Source organism: Chinchilla lanigera, unplaced genomic scaffold, assembly GCF_000276665.1.
Source record: "Chinchilla lanigera isolate Chin_1 unplaced genomic scaffold, ChiLan1.0 scaffold00039, whole genome shotgun sequence".
Lineage (NCBI taxonomy): Eukaryota > Metazoa > Chordata > Mammalia > Rodentia > Chinchillidae > Chinchilla > Chinchilla lanigera.
In genome coordinates, this window is record NW_004955440.1 from 11,156,416 (window position 1) to 11,178,097 (window position 21,682).

A 21,682-nucleotide genomic window follows, 5' to 3' on the forward strand; every position below is an offset into this window, starting at 1 on the left:
CAAATGCAGAAAAGATAAGTTGTTAGCTTTATTTATTTGATTATAGACCACTACTATATAATGAAAAAAGTACAAGTATGTGTACATGTGCGAAATGTATTGAAAAAAGTGAAGGTATTACTTAGTATTTTGTGTTTTTTATTTGACTCTAACGATCACTTGGATTTCTTATTTCTTGGTGATCTCTAAAGAGCTTAACATTTTGCCTTGTATACAGAAGACTAAATATTTGCTGAATAAAATAATTAACTGATTGATATGACAGGCCAGAAATCTAATGAAAGTTCAACTCTATGTTTCAAGTTAAAAAAAAAAAGGAAGTAAATTTAGAAAGGTTATTTAGAGAGTATTTTACATTGGAATAAAAGCAGGGCACCCAATTAAGAAAGTTAGCATTCTATCTCAAATCAAAATTTTCCTGATTCCTTGGAGATAGACTAGTTAAGGGGAAAGGATGACAGAAATAAGAAAGGAACATGGCGACTTTATATGCTCCAATTTATTGACTGAGCTAGATTTTCAAGTTGGAGAGCAACTTGTACCTATGTGAAAGTTTTGGGGGTATGAGTCAATCCACTGGAGTCTATGAAGTTTTGAAGCCCCTCTAAAGTGTGTAAAGGAAGGAATAGCTCTTACTGGCTTTTGTAAACAAACCGGCAATTGCTTTGGTACATTGAAAATCTGGCTCAGTACAACACAGATTAATACATGAATGGTGGTATGTTGTCTGAACTATATATTTTCTACTATTTTCAGTACGTATCTTGAAGTTACACAGAGTGGTTTACCCTCTATCTTCAATTGCTGTCATCTTGTTCTTAAAGAGGAGGGAGTTAATTATATATTACTGAAAATTATGTTCATATTTTCTGTACATAAAATGTGATCCTTTTTTTTTTTTTTTTTTTTTTTTTTTTTTTTTCTCCGGTACTGGGAACCGAACTCATGACCTTGTGCTTGCCAGGCAGGCGCTTTTGCCGCTGAGCTAAATCCCCAGCCCCTAAAATGTGATCCTTAATGTTTAAAAGGATGGATGTTTTTACTTTAGCACCTGTAGATTATTCTTTACAACCCTTTCTTTCTCTTCTTTCAACAAATGATTTTACTCTTCATCCTGAGATAAATACTATAAATATAAGAGAGTAGTAGAAAGATAAAAGAAATAATAAATATATTCATACATTCTGGATTACTCTTAAGACTCTAAAATTTTTTATCCATGATAATGAAAGAGCTGACTTACTCAAACAAGATCCAAACTTATTCAGTGATTATTCTCTAGGTCTTAGAGTTTGGCAATGAAGATTATGATATTTGCTAACTCATTTGAACAATAGCCAAAGGGGCTTTTTTAACTTGGTGGTTTTGCATATATATATATTTTTGTATATATATATATATATATATATATATATACACACTCACACACACACACACAAGATAGCTACTAATTTCTATTGGTTTATTGAAAGGAATAGTTAATGTTTAATTGTTTGATCAATCTTGCATGCCTGTATCTGGTAATCTGAGTAACTACTTAGAAGATAACAATATGTAATACAACAAATATTATTATTTCCTATCATCTTTGAAATTCTGTATCATTTTTATTGTTTTTGTGTTGTTTTCTGTCTTTGTTTTTGTTCTTTTCTCTTTAAAATAAAAAAAAAAAGATGTGAGAAGGAAACAAATTTAGCTCATAGCTATTTGCCAGATACTGTTTTACTTATTTTTAAATGTTTTTTGCTTTCTTTTGAAAATATTTAAAGCTTATAAGAAGCATTTAAAATAGATATTATGATTTTGGTATATCGCATATCAAAATGGATTTGTAAGGATCAAATGACCCAGTCAAGTTCACCAGTTGTACAGACACCTTTATCTTTTCCTCCACTTCTTGGTACTCACTCCTCAGTGCCTAGCAGGGCCAGCACCACAGTAGTGCTGAGTAAACTTTGCTTTACTTGACATTTCACCCACCTCCAAAGCCTTTCTATGTTATTTAGTGTTGGCTTTATCTGTATGTAGTAAATGTCAGTTACCTACAATGGTTTTGGTGATAGTTATAAGATACTCCTCATCAGAAAATTGGTGAAAACCTTTACTAATAATTGTCTGTATAGCTTACTTGTATCCAAGCCCCATTCCATCTGTTCAAAATATACTCATCTAAGTGTAGGTTGCCCCTCAACATTATAGGATTTATGAATGTGGTCAGCAGAGGAGAAGTTCTTTGTGCAGGCTGAATTGAGCGACATTCTGCATTTCCCTCCAGCGTCTATGTAGGTGTCAGCTCTCCAATTTCCCTCAGAAGATATCAGGATACCCAGCTATGCTTCATATGTTAGGCTCTCTTGTATACACAAAGTTTTATGTTTTCTCCATCAGTCTTTGGATTTCTTCCAAACACCAAATCATATCTGAATAGTTTATTGCTGATTAATGGTGTCTAGTACAGCACCTCGTCTATAGCACTTAATTATAAGCTATTTTCTGGGTGAATGGGAAATGCCACGTTCACCCGCTACTGTTGATGGAAGTTAGTCTCTGAGCGTGCACTGCTACTTTCCCTAAAGTTAACAATTACAAGTTATCCCTCTTCCCCTATGTATTTGTTTACTTGGGCTGCCACAACAGAGTATCTCAGCCTGGGTAGCTTGAAAAATGGAAACTTTATTTTCTAGTAGTTCTAGACATAAGAAGTCTAGGAAACCAAAGGATTAGAAGGTTTGCTTTCCTCTGCTGTCTCCCTCCTTGGCTTGTGCATGATGGCCTTGTCCAGGTGGGCCCATGGCCATGCCCGACTGTTGTGTGTGTTCTCCTATTTTCTTGGTATAAGGACACTAACCGTATTGGATTGGCGTCCACCTGTATGGTCTTGTCTTACTTTAATTACCGCTTTGTGGGTGCTATTTCTTGCCACAGTCAATATTCTGAGGTACGAAATTTGGGGCTTTAACATGAATCATAGGTAGACATAATTCAGGCCATAACATTATAAGATAAGTGGGGAATAGAAAGAAACTGATAATATCCCCTCTTCTATTAATTTTACCTTCTAGAGAGTGGAATGGAAATTCCATCCATGTGTGAAAATGAGACTGGAAAAATCTGTATCTCTCTTTCAAAATTTCAACTTCCATATATGTGCGAAATGAAATCTCCTTCTTAATGTTGGTGTGATCCATAATGCAAATTTCCTCCAATAAGACCTTTATACCTAGTAATACATTGTACCTACACATGCCAATGAAAGTTTTTGTTTACAGTGTAGAATGTCATAGACTTTCCAAATTTTGAATGAGAAAAAAATGTATGTTAGGTCATTAGTTGCTTGAAAGTTATGTTGTACCTCGTTCATAAAGCAGTATCTTTATTTTTATATTAGTTTGGGTGACTCACTGGTTCAATAATATTATGAGTAAGAAGTAAACTTTAATTTGGTTTCTTTAAAGTATTTGCCTTACCTGATTAATATAGGAATTAGTAGCACGAAGCATATTTTTGCCATGTCAAATGTAACAGTACGGAGCAGTGTCTTATATTTGAGAAATAGGAAACAAAGAAACAAATGTTAGAAAGTAGAAATATATTGGAGATTTATATTTTGCAATAATAAACAATTGGTTGGTAAAACTACTGTGTACAACAACCTAGAAGGCAGATGTGTTGGGCATGCCATCTAGGAAAAGCTGTTAGTAAGAGCCAGAATATTCGTGTTCCTCTTTGCTGCATTTAGCAACATGCAAGAATACGATGATCTCAGGAAAGATGATGCTGATTTGTAAGTATAAACTGCTTCCTAGGACTGTAAAGATTACTGCTTCTGCACTCTGAAGAGTAAGCAAATGGCTAAAAAACACTTTGACTGTCCAAATTTTCAAAAGCACTTCTTATTAAAAAAAAAAACAAACACCAAACTGACTCAATCTAACAGCACAGATAAAATTAAGGGGTAAGATGGAATGTTCTACTTTTTGAGTGACAATATGAAGAATTCTGCATACCTCCCTCCCATTTAAACTAGTTAAAATAAAAGTAAGCTCTCTGAAATGGCCCTATAGATACTAAATTATGAAGAGGTGTGGGATCTGAGGTAGGTGAGTCAAGTCTCCCTGACCCTTTCGGCTCAGGAAAACAGCAAGTCCTCTTCAGACTAGCCTAGGCAGAAGGACAGGCTCCCTTTCTCTCTCAGCTCCTAGTTGGCAGGCTATGTTTCCCGGTGGAACAAGATATCAGTATTTTTCATCCTGTCTCCAATATCCATTGTCCAGTCTAAAGTCTGTGCAAGTGTGCCTCTGAGAGTCTTTTTCTGCCAAGCTCCCACTGCTGGAATGGCGCTCCACCTTGGGGATGGCACTGCCAAGACCACTAGCAATTTGGCTGTTTTTACCCGGGTTCCAGGGTCAGAGGGTCTCATGCTGAGAGACAGGCAAGCTGAAGAGGCCTATAGCTGATTTCCACACCTCAATTTACTAAGTATAAAGTGTTTTAAGGGATGTATTTTAGGCATTTTCTCCTCCCAGGACACAATAACCAGCATCAATAACTGATAGGAGGATAGGTTTATTTGCTCTCACAGTCTATAGAGGTCTCAGTCCATAGTTGGCTGGCTCCAATGTAGAAAGCCATGGTAGAATGGCCTGGGAAGAAGATAGCTGCTGCTGACCTCATGGCATTCAGAAAGAAGAGTCAAGAGAGGTGCCTGGAATGGGGATACACCTTTCCAGGTCATGACCAAATTGATCTGCTTCTTCCCATCAGATTTCACCTCCTCCTTCCTACCAACAGGTCAGTAATAATACACCCCATCCTGTCATCCAATCACTTTCCCAAAGCTTCACCTACGATCCCATGAGGCTGTTGACCTGAAGACATAAACCATAACAGAGGCCCACTCACAAATAAACCTGACATTTTCTTTGTCTTCTTCAGCCATTGGTCAGAGATTTTTACAGAGGTGAAATTTGGAGAGGAAAAAGGAAGTAGGCCAGAGAGATATTACTAAATTTCTTCTCAAACAATTGACATTTTTTATAAGAGAGTATGAATGTCTTCAAAGCTAAGGGGACTCTCAACATGAGTGTCAATTGTGTTGAAATAAGACTGATAGATTTATTGACGAATCAAAACAAAAACAAGGATTCCATAACAAAAACAATAAATACATTTGCTCTTTTCTTTTTAATTAATGTAAAGGACATAAAGTTACATAAAGTATCAAGCATTGTGGAGTTTTTAGCATTTGTAGAATGTAATGTGTGTAATAATATCACGAAAGGAGTGAAGAAAGGAAATATGGCTTTATATGAGCAAACTTTCCATCACCGAAGTTGTTAGCACAAATCTAAAGCTGCTTCTTATAAGTTAAGAGGTTTATAGGAAGCCCTTAAACAACCATTAAAGAAATGACTGCAGTATATAGTAGAAAATTAAAGAAATTAAGTTGCTATATAAAAACATTTACTTAGTATAAAAGAAAGCAATAGAGGAGAAATAGAGAAAAAAAATGACATTCAAATAAAAAATTAAAATGGCAGACGTAAATTCAGTTATACTATAGTACATTCAACATTATTAGAAAAACAATACAATAAAAAACAGAACATGAGAGTAGCCAAAATAATGACAGAAGTAGTTACTGTGTACAGAGAACATACTTCACATTTACAGATGCAAAGAGATTGGAAGTAAAGGATGAAAAAAAGCTTACCATGCAAGCAACAACATGAGAAGACTGGAGTTTTCCTAATATCAGAAAAAAATAAATCCACAGCAAATATATTACTGGATATAGTTATATTTTATAATAATAAGTGGGTCAAAGTAAGGAAAATATGAAAATTATACAATTATATAACAATGCATTTAACAGTTGACTAATAAAAGAGATAAAATTTATTTTAAAAAATGAAAGGAGAAACAGAGACTTTCCAAATACAGAATAGACAATAGAACAACCAGCTGAAGTTTAACAAAAAGATAATTACACAACCACGTAGAGCAACTACAAGTATCAGACATCCATAAACTACACCACCCCCAACAGTAGAATACACATTTTATTAAGTGCATGTGCAACATTCTCCATAATATATTGCACATTAAACTCAATAAATCTAAAAGGATAAAAAAGTGTTTGTTCTCCAATCATAATGAAATGCAAATAGAAATCAATAATAGAAAGAAATTGAAAAATATAAACACATATAAATTAGACAACATACTCCTAAATAACCAATGCATGAGAGAAAAAACTGAAAAGAAAACTCAAAAAATAATTTAAAATGAAAGACTGCAAACACAAAATACCAAATCCTATGGAATGCAGCTAAAGCAGTGCTGTATTTGAGGGGGAATTTATTGCATAAATGTATAGATATTTTTAGAAAGTAATTTCTCAAATTAACAATCTCACCTTGAACATTAAGACACTAGGAAAATAAGAGCAATTACGCCTACAGAAAATAGAACGAAGAATAAAATAAAGAGGAAAGGTAAATGAATGAAATAGAGAATATCATAAAATTCAAATTCAGATTCTTAGAAAAGATTAGTAAGTTGAGAATTCTTTGACAAATTGACCAAGTCAAATGAAAAAATTACAGTAATCAAATTCTAGAATCAAAAATGAAGAAGACATTACTATTGGCTTTAAATGACTAAAAGTAATTATTAGTGGGATACTATGAACACTCATATGAATTGCACAATTTGGGAGAAGTGGACAACCTTCAAGAAATCAAGCTACCAGACTGACTCAGGAAGAAATAGAGAAGTTGATGAGATCTATAAAAAGAATATTGAATTAGTAATGAAAAAATACCCACAAAGCAAAGCCCACACTTGCATCACTTTGCTGGTGATTTCTGTTAAATATTTACATAATAATTAAAATAAAAACTTCTCAAAATCTTTCTAAAAAAGAAGAAAAGGGAACATTTCTCAGTGTGTTCTGTGAAGTAGTCACTTTAAAGCCAAAACTAGACAAAGATATCAGAAGACACAAACTATAGACCAATATTTTATGAATATGGTACACAATCATCAGTAAAATACTAACAAACAGAATGATGCAATGTATAAAAGAAATGTACCATGCTGAATGAAAATTGTCCTAAGAATATAATATATCTTGTTAATGAAGTAAAAAGCTAAGAATTCCACATGATTATCTCAATAGACTCAGAAAATCTTTCGACAAATTCAGCATTTTCTCATGGCAAAAATACTCAATATACTTGGAATAGAATGGGATTTTTTAAAGACTAGAACAACAGCATGTATGAAAAATGCACAACTAATGTATTATTTAATGTTGAAAGAAGGGGTCCTTTCCCTCTAAGAATAAGACATGGATATCGACTCTTATTATTTCTGTTCAATACATTCTAACCAAGAAATGGGTAAAGATATTTAAAAAGTATAAAGATTGGAAGAAAAAAAACCTGTATCTATTCACAGATTTGGTTTGTGTATAGAACATGTTTGACAATTCACTAGAAAACTATGAGAACTAATAAATGTATTCAATAAACTTGGACACAAAATCAGTACTCAACAATCAATTTTATTTGTACATGTTTATAATAAATAGGATGACATGTATTGAAATAATATGAAATTAAAAATAATTTCATTCATAATATCATCAAATGAATAAATTGTACAGGAATAACCTTAATAAAGGAAGTACAAACCTATTTTCATAAAGGTGCAAAATGTTTGCAAGGAATAAATGAAAATTAAATAATGGAAAAATATTCACCTTCCTGAATTGGAGGACTCCATATTGGTAAGAGGTCAATATACTGCAATTATATTTCAATAAATGTGATATTAAAAAAGAAATAAATTTTCTTCCTGCACATGATTTTAATGACCCAACATAGCTACTTTCAGTTGGAGAGAAAGATATAAACACTAGGGAGCAAAGTACGATAACAAAAAACAATGAACTAGACAATCGAATGCAAGATGCACACGTCTTAAATCTGTGAAAGAAATTTAGAGGAAGGTTAATAACTCATGGAACAGAGTGGAAATATACAAACTAGAAGTAAAGATTTTGAGGGACATTCATTGTCAATAAAACAATAACTACAGTTATTGACCAGATTCTCATGTTATATCAGTTATAACCTTGGTTATAACTGATTCTCATGTTATATCAGTTATAACCTTGGTTATAACTGATTCTCATGTTATATCAGTTATAACATGGTTATATCAGTTATAACCTTGATTATAAAGCAACTTTTTGGTCCCAGACTTACTTTAGCAGGCAGTGGACAGTAAGGGTTCTGACCTCTGAAAATGAGCACATTTTTCAGTGCTCACTTCAAATATTGCCATCTAGGAAAATGAACAAACAAAAATGTTCCAGAGAGTGAAGTTAGGTCCATATAGTCCAAAACACACAGAAGCTTCTTGGAGAGTTCAACTGGGAACTTGGATCTTGCCAAGTTCTCATGACTTGAGACTTCACGGACTGCCCCTGCAGGGTTTCATCATTGGAACAGGTCTGGGATTACTGTTTGTCTACCATTTTACCCTTTTCATAGTCAGAGTCTATTAAAATGACCTTGTTTCTGTACTACCATTGACGAAGAGGTATACTTTGAGCTGGCTTTCTAAGTTCGCAAGCCACCTCCAGTTGAACAGAGTAGAAACAATGACTAAGTGAATCACACATTTGAGCTAGATGCTATAAGTGGATTGTCTCTTTTCAGGATATTCCTGAATGCATTCTACGGGTGAGGAGAAGGGTGAATGTGACCTAGCGACCAGAGGAGCAAAGAATTCACAGTTTCCTCTGCTTCATGGTCACACAGCTATATTTCTTAGTTTATCTTACATTTAATGTAATTTAACTATTTGACAAGTTCTTTTTTTTTGGTTTTTTTCTCCGGTACCGGGAACCGAACTCACGACCTTGCGCTTTCGAGGCAGGCGCTTTTGCCGCTGAGCTAAATCCCCAACCCTATTTGACAAGTTCTAACCAGTAGAATTTGAGTAGGAGAGGTGGGTACCACATCCATGCCCATTAAAAATCATGGCATATCCATACCCTCCTTCATTCTTTTGTCCCTTATCTGCTGGGTAAGAGGGAGAGAATCTCCAATGGGACCTTGGAAACATTATGTTGGATACTACACAACCTCCACCAGCCTGGGTCTAAGAAAACATGGCGGAGAGCCCCGGTAACAGGTTTACCCTTTCAGCTTATTATTTAAATAACAAAATTCTTGAATTTTCACTATTACACATTTTCAGTCTGCCTGTATTTAAGGATAAATTAGCCTCCCCTATGAAATACAAGTGCCCCCACTGAATTTCTTCCCTGTAGTTGCTGAGTTTAATAAATTGTTATCACTGGGAAGTCTAATTTTTAGTGATTCATGCACATCCTGGTAATGATTTCAGTGACTTCTCAGACTATTTACCTCCTAGTCAAGGTGGTTCTTGGGGCTGGTGATATAGCTCAGCGGCACAAATGCCTGCCTGATAAGTACAAGGTACTGAATTCAATTCCTGATACCACACACACACACAAAAATCAAGGTGGCTCTCTTTTCTTGAGTTTTATATCTTTCTCCTTCCTTGTATTTGATCTTATCTGTAGTTTTAGTCCAGTGTTTTTTGACTGTATGCACTGTGCATCTGTAACATGGTTTTAAATAAAATAGGAAACATGAGAATCTGGTCTCAAGGTATACAGATGACATAAACATTTATCATGGCCACTCCTCTTTCTTATTCCACTGGGTACACTAGGAAATTAATGTCTTAAAAAATTTGCGCTTGTATCATCTTGGTGGTATACATAATATTTTCCCAAACCTTTCAACCTGAGATGTTGAAAAAATTTCTAGAAAGTAGCATATGAAAAAACAGCAGAGTGTTACTCATTTAAATAATTTATTTTTCAATCAGGGACATCAGTTTGGTGATTAATACTCTGCATTCATTTTCTCCTTTAAGAAACGTGAAACAAACAGGCTTGCACGGTGTATATATAATTTATTTAGGTGTTGAAGTCTGAGCCTACATTTGTAAGAGAAAATTTCAAATGAGCTATAATTAATATGTCACATTAGGAGATGCAGTGGGCTGAGGGGGTGGAAGTAAATGGATCTACCTGATGTTCTTGCAGTGTATGTGTGGAAAGGAGAAATTAAAGTTAATGCACAAAGAAAGAGCCAGCTTTGCAAGCTTATATCTTTGAGTTCATGCCAAAGTAAATAGGTATATCTGTGGGTATCTTTGTGGAAAGTGCAGGTGGGGAATAACAGGCGGCAGCATACCTTGGAAGAGAAAAGATGGAGTGTATTAATCTGGAAGGCCAATCTTGTTTTTCTCTGTTCCACTGCCATTTACTAAGTGAAATTTAAAGAATCATCAACAACAAAACTATCTGGGATTTCTTGCTCTTAGTTTCTCTCCTGAATAAAGACAACTGACAGATGTCCTTTTTGATCTCTCTTATGAATAAGAAGTGATATATTGAGGCAGAAGTGCTGTGCCAACCTAAACGGCACTACGTTCTTACATCTGTCTTCTGTGAGACTTTGACTTCATCATCACAGTCACATGAATTTGATGTTTCAATTTAGATAAAAAGGCCCTCTGCATGTTTTTCTACCTTGATTTTTAAGTATTTCCAATAAGATTTGGTAAATTCAGGTCTTTATCAGATGTACAGAAGGAGGAAAGTCTTCTGTTCTATCAGTGTGATAACTGGTCTGCGCCACTCTAAGTAGAAAACGTCACTACTTTTTATTAAACTTCGAGTTGATTTTGGAATCATTACAGAAGGAATAAAAGGGAAAGCTTTCCTTTCTAGACTTGGCTTTTGCTCCAGAGATTTCATCTCTGTCCCAAGCTACTAGTGAATCATTAAGCCAGTAGATCACCCAAAGCAGTAGAGTTTTTTAGAAGTATTATTTCTGCCCTACCTGGCAAATGATTTCTGTCCTATCTGGCTAACTGTAGAAGTGAACTGGCAGCTTTACACACAGTGTTACAGCTTTGAGGTGAAAGAGGTTGGAGCGAAGAATTGGGAAGCTCACTCTGGTGTCCAAATCCTCACAGAGGGCTGTGCCCAGTTCAAGTGCCTTTTTAAAGAGGTACCAAGATGTCCAGTGGGCCTAAGGGCAGAAAAACGACCACGGAAGAAGTTGGCAGTTATTCTTTGAGGGATGCCTGTTGGAACTGAGGGTGTCTAATCTGAAAATGAGATGCTTTATGGCAGTCATGATGGCACAATCATAGGCTACTGTTCCAGAGGAGATAAACAAAAATCAGGAAAAAATTTACAAACAAAACAGAAGCAGAAGAGTTTGGTTCAATATAAATATTTTTTTCTGAAACTGTCAACATTAATTTATCATAGTAAGATCTATACCACTGAAATTATTTCAGTGACTATTTATATTTAATTTATTAAATATGTCAAAAAACATTGAGAAAGAAGCATTTGAACTTCAAGGTACAGAATTACAGAGTGTGTAAGGAGAATGTGGTATTTATACACAATGGAGTACTAGTCTGTCATGAAGAAAAACTTGAAGAATTAGCAGGTAAATGTATGCAATTTGAGAACATGATGTTAAGTGAAAGCTTAATGCATGGTTTCTCTTATCTGAGAAACTCAAAGTATATGTATGCAAATGAGGAGTCAAGTGGTAGATGAATGGGAAGTGGGGAGAGGTTAACATGGTTCCCCAGATTACCTATTCTGTTGTCTCAAGAATATTTTAATATATATGCTAATTTATTTATTTATACTACTAGTATCTCTTAGATCACTGAACATAAAGTACTGTGAGAATATGTTTGCTTCTTCTTTGTGAAAGAGTCATTTTTGTGTATGTATTGTACTCTGAGGAGCCAATTTTTCCTTTTACCAGTGATGACACTCAGGAACTTGTACTTGCCAGGCAGGTGCTGCACGGCTGAGCTCTATCCCTGGCCCCTGAATAACTAATTTGAAGATGAGATATAGTATACTATTGTTACTTTCTTATTGTTTTGTTATGAAATTTTGCTTTATCATTTCATAAAATAAAAAATAAGTTAAAAAAGAGTACAGATTCAAGAATCACAGGAATTGGAATTTCATACTGGTTTCCAATTGTTTACTAGTTGGAATTTTTATATCTAATTTCTTTTCATTTTCTCATAGACAAAATATAAATGACTGCAGTTCTTCCTAAATATGGTTGCTGTAGATATTAAATAAGGTAAGGGATTTAAAGCATTTAGTACAATCCTAAATAGAAAGTGATCAATAAGTAAAGAGTATCTGTTATTATTACTTCATGACTTATAACCTGAAGAATTGTGTATGATATTTGAAAATCATTGTGTGTTAGTTACTTTTTGCATTCTTGAGGCAAAATTCCCAACACTCAAAATTAAAAGGGGAAAGGTTTATTTTGCTGATAGTTTGTAGAGGTTTAAGTTCATTGTTGGCTGGATCCAAGCCAGGGTGGCATGGCAGACAGACACGGCAGAGGAGAAACATTTCATGGGAGGCAGAAGCAAAGCAAGCAATGGATGACCATAGCTCTTTCAAACTCTTTCATCTTATCCAGGGTACCTGGGGCAGGTATCATTCACACCCTTAATCCTAGTGGCCTTGATCCTAGCATTGCACCATGGATCAAACCCAGCTTTACACATTCTAAATCCAGACACCTCTGAAAAGGCCCCACCTACGACTGCATGAATCTTTGGGGGAACATCTAGATAGAAGCCATAACTTACCGCAACAGATTTTCCCTATAAAATAATGTCTTAATATAGCTAATAATTGATAATTTAGTAGTTGAAAATGTTGCAAAGTGTGACTATGTATAAATCATTAATATTTGCATGTTATTTACAGAATTGCTACTAATGTCATGCTGCATTCTGGGTTTGCGTACAAATCCACTCAGCCTTTTATTTAAAAAAGAAAAAGAGAGACAACCACAAAGAAAATGTGCCAGGAATGAGTACCTAAAAAGACTAATCTAGAAGAGTCAAATCACTTTTCTTCTATGTGGGATATTTCTGGAAAAATCAACACTTATTTTACCCAGAATTCCAAGTATTTTCTCTGTGATTAGAGGAAGGTCAATTTTATGACAGTGAATTTTCAGGAATTAATTACATCATCAGTTATTTGTTTACCATTAAACAGTCATTGATAATTTGGGGAAGAGTGTAAATTAGCACGGGCTTTTGTTATGGAGTTGTGAAGGTTTAAAATCCCATATTGTAAAAAACTACAATAAGAAGCTAGAGAAGATAGATCAAAACAAAATTATCCAGAGGAAATTTGTGTTAGTAGCTTTGGGTGTCTAATTAATTTAATGCCATTTAGCTTGCATTCATACAAACAGGTTTAATTTTTATTGGACTCTGTATTTGGTGATATAGGAGTTGTAATTTCCATGAGCTACTTGAAAACTACATTCTGCTCTATTTTTCTCTCCTTTCATAAATTTTGGTGTTACAAAATAGTTAGTCATAAAAAGGCATTTATATTTAGATATAATTTTCTTCCTTTACTTATTTTCTTTAAAAATGCAGTTTTAAAAGTAATAAAGCCTTTCCTTCTTAAATCTTCAATCTTTTTTATCCTAAGGGAAGATTAATTTGTAAATATGCTAATGGATTTGTATAATATTAAACTTTCCCGAGAAAAATTACATTACTTCATATGAATGAACACATCTATCTTATTCAATTTATAAACTAATGGTTGAGAACCCCAAAACTGTTTCCTACTATGTGTCTTATAACTAAAATGACTGCAGGCACAGCCACAAACTTGGCATTTCACAGCAAATTTATTGGATGAATTTTTTTTTTCAGTTCCTTTATTGAGTTTTCCTCATTTAGCTGTATTTGGATTGCAGCTAATAAAATGCAATTCCTCTTACCAAAAGGTGAAAAAGTAAACATGCTGCTCAAAATAGAAGCAATTTATACACAGGAAGTAGACTAAAAAGGACAAATGCTTATAGTTTAGAAGTGGTATCAGTGATAGAGATGCTGGGACGAAGATGCTCCCGCAGTACCTTCCATTTTTTTTTTTTTCCTCTGGTACCCGGAACCGAACTCACGACCTTGCACTTGCCAGGCAGGCGCTTTGCCGCTGAGCTGAATCCCCAGCCCCTAGTACCTTTCATTGAAACAGCAGGCTAGCCTTTTAGGTTAGGGGATGAGCTAAGGACTTGGTGATTCAGTAAAGGAGCTGTTATAGATTTGCTCTGATAATACAGATAAGGAACATGACCCCTTCTCAATTTTAGCTGCTTCTTTATTTCTTATTTTTCCTAGTTAGATCTTTTCCTTGCATAAATTACTTTCAGAGTAAGCTCAAAACGCCTAGTGCCCTACCAGTATCCTGAGATGATTTTCAGAGTGGTGGCTGGGTGTTGCCCTCAAGGGATACTCTGAAATCTAAGGTGGAATTTGCATTGCTTGGGTAGCTCCCTCTGAAGCAGTCCGGATACTGGCTGGACTCCTAAGGAAGGCAGACAGGAGGAGAAAGGACTCAAAAAACCCCTACCATTACTAGACCCATAAACAAACCTACACACGAACACCTTGGAATTCTAATACTTTTCCTAATAATCAGATAGTCTGTTTCATGAAGGTTTTCTACCAATAACTTGAAGGAATTCTTATTCAAGGGAAGATTACCAGCACAGGCAATCACAGTTGTTATCTTATTTCCAAATATTTCATAGAAGAGGCTTTAGGATGTTCTGCGAAGGGTGAAGAGAAGTGCGGCTTGCTCACCAGTCTCCACAAAAGTAACAGAGCAGCTTTGGAAAATCACTTCTAATAATTAAGTAATCTTAAAAATGGCCTTCTTTTTCATTATTTTTGTTGATCTTCATGGTAACTTAAGAGAGGTGATTTAATTTTTTTTTTTTTTTGCAAAAGTTAAGTGGGACCAACTGACTGTCTCAATGCATGAAATAATATGTATTAAATTTAGTAGATTGTTTCTGATAAGAATCCAGTTTAAACTGGCTTAAGCTGGGTAGTGGCTGGGAAAGAAAAAAAATGTAGGTTTGTGAATGAATAAAAGGTCCAGAAATATAGGTAGAGTCAGACTTTTATCTATCCTGGTGCTCATATTATGCCAATAGGAATTAGTCACTTTCCATTACTCAGCTCTCTGCTCCTTTATTTGGCTTTATTGTTAGTTTCTGTATGTGTCTACCAGAGAGAGTCAGGTCCTGCATGGAATTTCTCTTTTCTCTTGGTCCTAACAAATTCAAGGGCTGTCGTGCATGTCAGATCACGTACCCACCCTTGGAGCTAAAAGTGTCCGTCTTACCCAGCACACACATTCCTATGGAGGGAGAATGACCATCCTTAAGGGAGAATAGGATAACGGCTGCAATCGCAGGAAGAATGTGTGCTTTCCAGGCAGAAAGAACACATTCCCACTGCCTTTAGTAATTGATAAGGTGTGCCAGAATAAGTAGGAGAGAGAGCTCAGGTGATGCAATCACCAACAGGGATATTTTGTTACATTTGCTGCAAAGCCTGTCCTTTGTGGAGGCCAAGTCATTTCAGTTCATGTGCGTGGGTGAGTCTTGTCTAGTTGGGTCTATATGTAGTTGGACACAAGAGTATTCTTGGCTTATGAGTGTGAGGGTTTTTAACATTATCTGTAAATTTTATTTCTTCTAACTGGAATGTAAATTCTCCCAAAGTAGGCACTCTTACAGTCTTTTATGATACTTCTCTAAGAACCTAGGACAGGGCTGGACTTCAAGCACAGTCTAAGTATACACTTTCCATGGATTCTTTTCAACTGTTGGTGATGATTTTCACACTGAAGGATTTCTCAGCGATGTTTCTCAAAACCTATCCTTGCTGAGAGCTACATTTGTTTTCCATCTTTCCATATCCCTTCAAGAGTCAGAATGTGTCCTTTTAACATGCCTACAGGTTTCTGTGCTTTCTCTCACACCACCAACGCTCTGTCTGCCAGAAGCTGGGCTGTGCTGCTGTCTTTCTTCCACGCTGATGGGTTGTGCTTCACCGACTTTTGCTTCATGCTGCTTCCCTGATCCGCTTTGCATAACTGCCTGGAAGAAAGTACCTCTGTGGGTAATCCAAAAGAGGGAAATATATTGAGTGTTATTTTGCTTGGGTATTTCATGGGTTAAAGGCATCGAAAATACTATTACAGGGAAGTCCCACATAGAGCAAGCATTTCTCAAATCCTAGCAATGGTGAACTCGTTTTAGAGCAAATATGATACACCGTAATTAGAAAACAACCAAATCTTTAGGATAATTTCTGAAAAGCCTAGGATTTTAGCGGCCTGTAGGAGTTCCTGATTTGGGTTTTGGAAAGGGCCTCGCAGATAATATAGTCCAGGGGTAGAAAATAGATTCATCTTGTGTGCCAAATTTGATCAGTTGGTGGTGGCTGCCTGGAGAGCTGTGTTGAGAAAGAATTTATGGCAAAGTCCAGACGCAGCGGGGAAAAGTGCTGGGGTAGATTTTTTCATGTCTACCACAGTTAAAGAAGGGGAGAGCGTCACCATATGCAGTGTGTATTTGCCGACTCAGTGCAGTCTCCCACTTTACAAAATTAGAAAAATTAGTTCAAGATCACATTCTTAGTAACAGAGCCCAGTCTCCTTAGCTCAGTCTCTCAATATTTCCTCAAAAGTTCCTTCCAAGTAAATTGCTTGAGATGTGTCTGTAAAGTCAGAACACACTCTGATAGGTTATGTAATATCAACAACTATTAGGAAAATAGAACATATAACTAAACCATGCATTCCCTTCTTCATCCAGAAATCACTAAATATTTATTGAGCACACACTACACGCTAGGTAGACGAGGTACTTGGTACCACTGGACAACACGCTCCTCAATTGTTGATCATTTTTATACCAGAATAAAAGAGCTGGATTGTTGCACAGTTTATCTCTACCATGTTATTTTGCTTTCTTTCACTATTAGTTTGGTTTCTTCTTTGATCTACTGTCCATAAAGTCTACTGTCCATAAAGAGAGGAGGGTTACACACACAGGCATTTAACTAACGTCATCCTTTATAAATTTTCTATTTCTTAAACAAGTACTGCTCTTTGGACTCTCATGAAAATGGAAGTATAATCAAATGAATCAGCAGCACATTATGGACCTGGTTTTTAATAACAGGTGTCTAACGTGTGCATGTGACATGCAAAATATGCTGATACAAATGGATGATTGCATGTGCAAAAATATGCAGATTAATGTGCAAACAGATGTTCAAATAATTTCCCATTATTGCATGCCATTACCCTTTTTGAATGCACAACTGCATAGTTTGTATACAGATATGTTTTCATTGTTTGTATTTCATGTGTGCAATTTATACAAATCGTTTCAAGGACTGTTCTCCATCATCTCCCTAATGGGAAGCCTTAACCTTCCAATGTATCATTAGTTCCCGGACAGAGTTATCTGCAGGAAGAGGAAAATACTATGACTTACCATTAAAAAGCTTGATATCATCCAGAAGATAAATGCTAAATTTTATCTGTCTCTCTTTGTTAGAAACATGGTCCTTTCCTACCAATACAGCTTTTGATGTCAGTATAATAAAATGTAAAATCTGTGCAGATTCTTAAACTGTCAAAACAACAGTATGCACAACAAAACTTATCTAGCTTTTGGTAAGTGTTTTATTTATTTTTGTGTTTTATTTTGTTGGTTTTTCTTACTTCTGCACTCCCACGGAATTATCAGCATTCATAGATAACCTCATGAAATATGTCTTTGATTTTAAGGTAAAAGAAACCTTGGTTTATAAAATCTTTCAGGGATTTTTTTCTGGACAGTTTTCGATATCATATCAAGAAATACAACATTAAAAAAGTTAAGGCACCAAGCATTTCAGATGATCTACTTCAAGTTGCTATCTTTTTTCCACATACCACTGTAAAACAAAAATTGCAAAAGCTTAATATTGTTTTGTTATTCTTAATAGCACGTTTTAAATAATACCTTTCTAAAAACAGTATTTTGTCATATCAAAATTTTTCCTCAAGCTGAGTTTTGGGATTATGTGCTTGAAAAATCTTCATATTTTATTTATTAATATGACATCTTCTGCTATCATCATTTTCAAATGATAGAAATGCCCATTTTTCTCCCTTCTAAAATAGAGACACCAATGCCTAAATAGAATTTAAATGCCAAAGACTTGGGAGGGGAGTGCAAAGGAGAAAGAAAAACACAAAGGATACTTAGAGAATCACTTTTGTGTTTTATAAAGAAAATAATATTGCAAACCTATTATTATCCAGCAAGTGAAATAATTATTAAAATGCAAGGTCTCTTTTATTGTAGCAATTAAAAGAGTGTGTGTGTTTGTGGTGGGGGGAATTTGGTCTGATTATTATTACTCTAAATGTAGTTAAACATCTAGGTTATATTGGAAAATAATATTTGAGGTACAGCATCCTATTCGTAATCTGTGGAGAAAAGTGCCATGCACTTCCAGTGCTGCAACCTTGAACACAGCTAATATAAGAGTTAAATGTTTGTTCTCAGAGGTTCCCTCCCCTCCACAGCTACTTACTATTATGAACTCTGAAGCATTAACCCTAAAGGCCCATCCATTCGGATTGCACAGCCCTGCTCTCCTGTGGACACGACCCTGTCTGTCTGTTTCCTCTATTGCACTATTTTGTTTGTACTACTGTAATCATCTTGCTGGCCCAGATCTGTGTGGGTGTGCTGGCAGCTTTACAACAAAGTTACATGGGAACAGAGTTAAGGTTGAATATTTATTAGAAGAAGCCATCTGGCGTCAGGCTGTCTGTACAGGGGGCCTCGTTGCTTTAGTAGGCTCTCTTCTTTCTCTGTAGCTCTTCCTCCCTTTCTCTTTCCTGTTCTCTCTCCTCATTTCACAGTTCTGAAAAAGTTGAATGTGCCTCTCTAACCCATTAATTCTGTCCCTTGCATTTATGTTCTTTAAAAAAATTACTGGATCACAGTCTCTTTTAGAATTTTTTTTTCTTGGGGGCAGCTTGTTGCTTCTTTCCACAATGGGAGTGCCCACAGAGGGTCGCCTTGGAATGGTGGTGATGCCCTCATAGGTGGGCTTGCAATTTCCCCCAAACATCCATCTTGTCTTTCTGCTTTGGCTTTCCTTTTTTACCCCAGTGAACAAATTAATATAAAAGTACCTCTCTTTGGAGCCACACTCATGTCCACAGGAGCAATCAGACACATTCTTGGAGAACACGTGATTGCATTAGGCTTCTGCCACCTTACTCTACCTCAACTGCCTTGGAGAGCTTATGAAAACATTTTTGAGATGGTTACCTTTGTCAATTCATATTTTTGTCTCAGTTTTTTATTTTCCTCTTCTGTGAAGGTTCTTATTTTCTTCTTTGTCATTTTTGCTGCAACTCTCTCTGCCTGTATAGCACCCCCACCACCCACCATGGCTTCAGCTGTGCTCCCTCAGTTTATGCAGATTGTGCTGAGCACTGTGTGTGATTCTCACAAGGCAATCATCATTAGGTGGCTGCATGAGGAAAGTTTTAAATGTGCACAGTATGTAACCTATAAAACCAGGAGGAAGGGTGCTCACGAGCCAGTGATCACAACTGCACCTGAGTATTCATTCAAACGTGGCAAGAAATATTTTTGGAATGCAAGAAGCCCTGTCATTCTCACTTTGGTTCTTGTGGGATGCTAGCCAAATTCTGGGTTAGCCTCAGTTATGTCCCTATAAGTTTTAGTTTTCCCCCATTCACTATGTAATGTGGGAAACCACTCAGAAGAAAGACCGCATGGTGACATTATTGTATGGAAAGGATTTCTGAAAGGTCTGATGAATCTGTAGCAATGCATTTGTCCTGATATTGGAAGGGTGGTGATTTGTATACTCAGCTCCCTAATTATCTAGAATACAAGAGTTATCATGAATCAGATGAGAGAAATCAAAAGATCAGTGCAGCACTGGAAACCTCCAGTGCAGATGGGCTGTTAGAAATCTAAAGGGTTCAATAAGCCCAGTCAAAGTTAGCTTGATAACCACTGTCTCTGCTCCATTGTACAGATGGATATTTTTTCAGGACCCTGAATTTTCATCATTTTCTCAGGTGGGCTATGGACTACGCAGTCACTTTAGTGGAGAGCCCTTATTTCAGGCGGCTCCTAAAGCCTCATCATTTTGAATGAGTTCAGCTCCAAGAGATTCAGTGCTGGAAGAATTGTAATAAGCTATGAAACTCTATCCCTTCTCAAGACTCTTCCAAGCCACTGGGGAGCTCTGGCTTCCACGGGTAATGGTAATCACTCCCCTCACTCAGGGAAGGAAGGTGCCACCTCAGGGGTCACATGACAATACCAGAGAGGTTAAATCAACTTCCAGCTGAGGTTTTACAGATACGTTTGGGATCTTGGAATGGTATTACCATATTATTGTGCTTTTACTCTTGTTTCTTTTGGCTCAGGGGTGAGGGAATGGTCTTATGTAATAGATTTACCCAGGGAAGGTTTCACCTTTTCCAAGCAAGACTGGGTTCCAGTGTCACCGCATTTTGGTTTAAAGAATACGAAATGTCTCAGAGAGAAATGTTGTTGGTATTCTGAGACTTGTATTTATCATTAATTTTTAAAAGGCTTAGTCAGGAAAGGAATCCAACACAGTATCTCAGGGGAGAGGAGCGTGGAATGAGAGGAATAGCTATTAAAATAAGAAAGGTGTTCAGGGAAATGACTGGTCATTTGATGCTTTTTTGTTCCTTCAAAAATCTACCAAATAAAAATGTTACCTGACTCATATACATACCACTGGGATATCTAACTGCCTGTTTTTAAGAACTTAGGCATCTACCTGTGTTTTCTTGCAAAGATTTAATTGGATAAAGAAATAGTTTTAACCCTAATGATCACCCTCATTTCCAAGATTTAATTGTGAAATAATCACTGACAAGGCATAGGAAAAAAACTGACAACTTTGTTTTCATTTTATATGCCTCCTTCTTAAAAAAAAGCAAGTGGTGTAATACCTGATAAAATTGCCTGTATATTGCAAGTTTCTCAGGCTTTTAAAAAGAATATAAAGGGATATGAGTCCTGTTCCTGAGGCTGTAACAATCTTACACAGGATATCAATAAATGGTATTAGTAACAAAAACACATAATTACAATGCTGACCAAAAGATGTTAGTTTGCTACCCATAAATTCAGTGATTCATTCCTCAGTATTGGTACAATGGCTATTCTCAAGACTTTGTGCAGGTATTGTGATGTATTCCAAGGTAGTAGGATGAAACTTTGGCACCAAGCTTCTCATAGTATCACTCAGCAAAAGGCATTTTCCAGAATTATAACAAGGAGAACTGAGTAATTATCTCAAGAGCGATGAAAACAAAGGATAGCAGGGATGCCACACAAGGCTGCACTAGTATGGTGATGATTACTCTGGGTTGCTTGGGAGTTCAAAATTTCAGAAAGGATAACCCAACTACAGAAAGTGTCCATCCTAGAACACGGGCCTTCCGTACAGTAGTGGAGAAAAAGAGAAGGCTACGATTGGCCTGGAGGGTAGTTCAAATGCCAAGGAAAAGTTCATTTGCTTAACTTGAGGGACAATTGGGAGCCATTTAAGGAGGAAGTAATACAATTATAGTGGTGATGTT

At 36.0% G+C, this 21,682-nt stretch overlaps 1 long non-coding RNA gene across 1 annotated transcript in view; it reads left to right on the forward strand.

Annotated features, from left to right (window-relative positions):
- LOC106149220 overlaps positions 1-12,246 on the forward strand; it is an 18,070-nt gene extending 5,824 nt beyond the window's left edge. Inside the window, exon 3 of the long non-coding RNA XR_001235249.1 lies at positions 12,188-12,246. This is a non-coding gene — a long non-coding RNA (uncharacterized LOC106149220). The remainder of the gene's footprint in view (positions 1-12,187) is intronic.
- Positions 12,247-21,682: the final 9,436 nt, after the last annotated feature.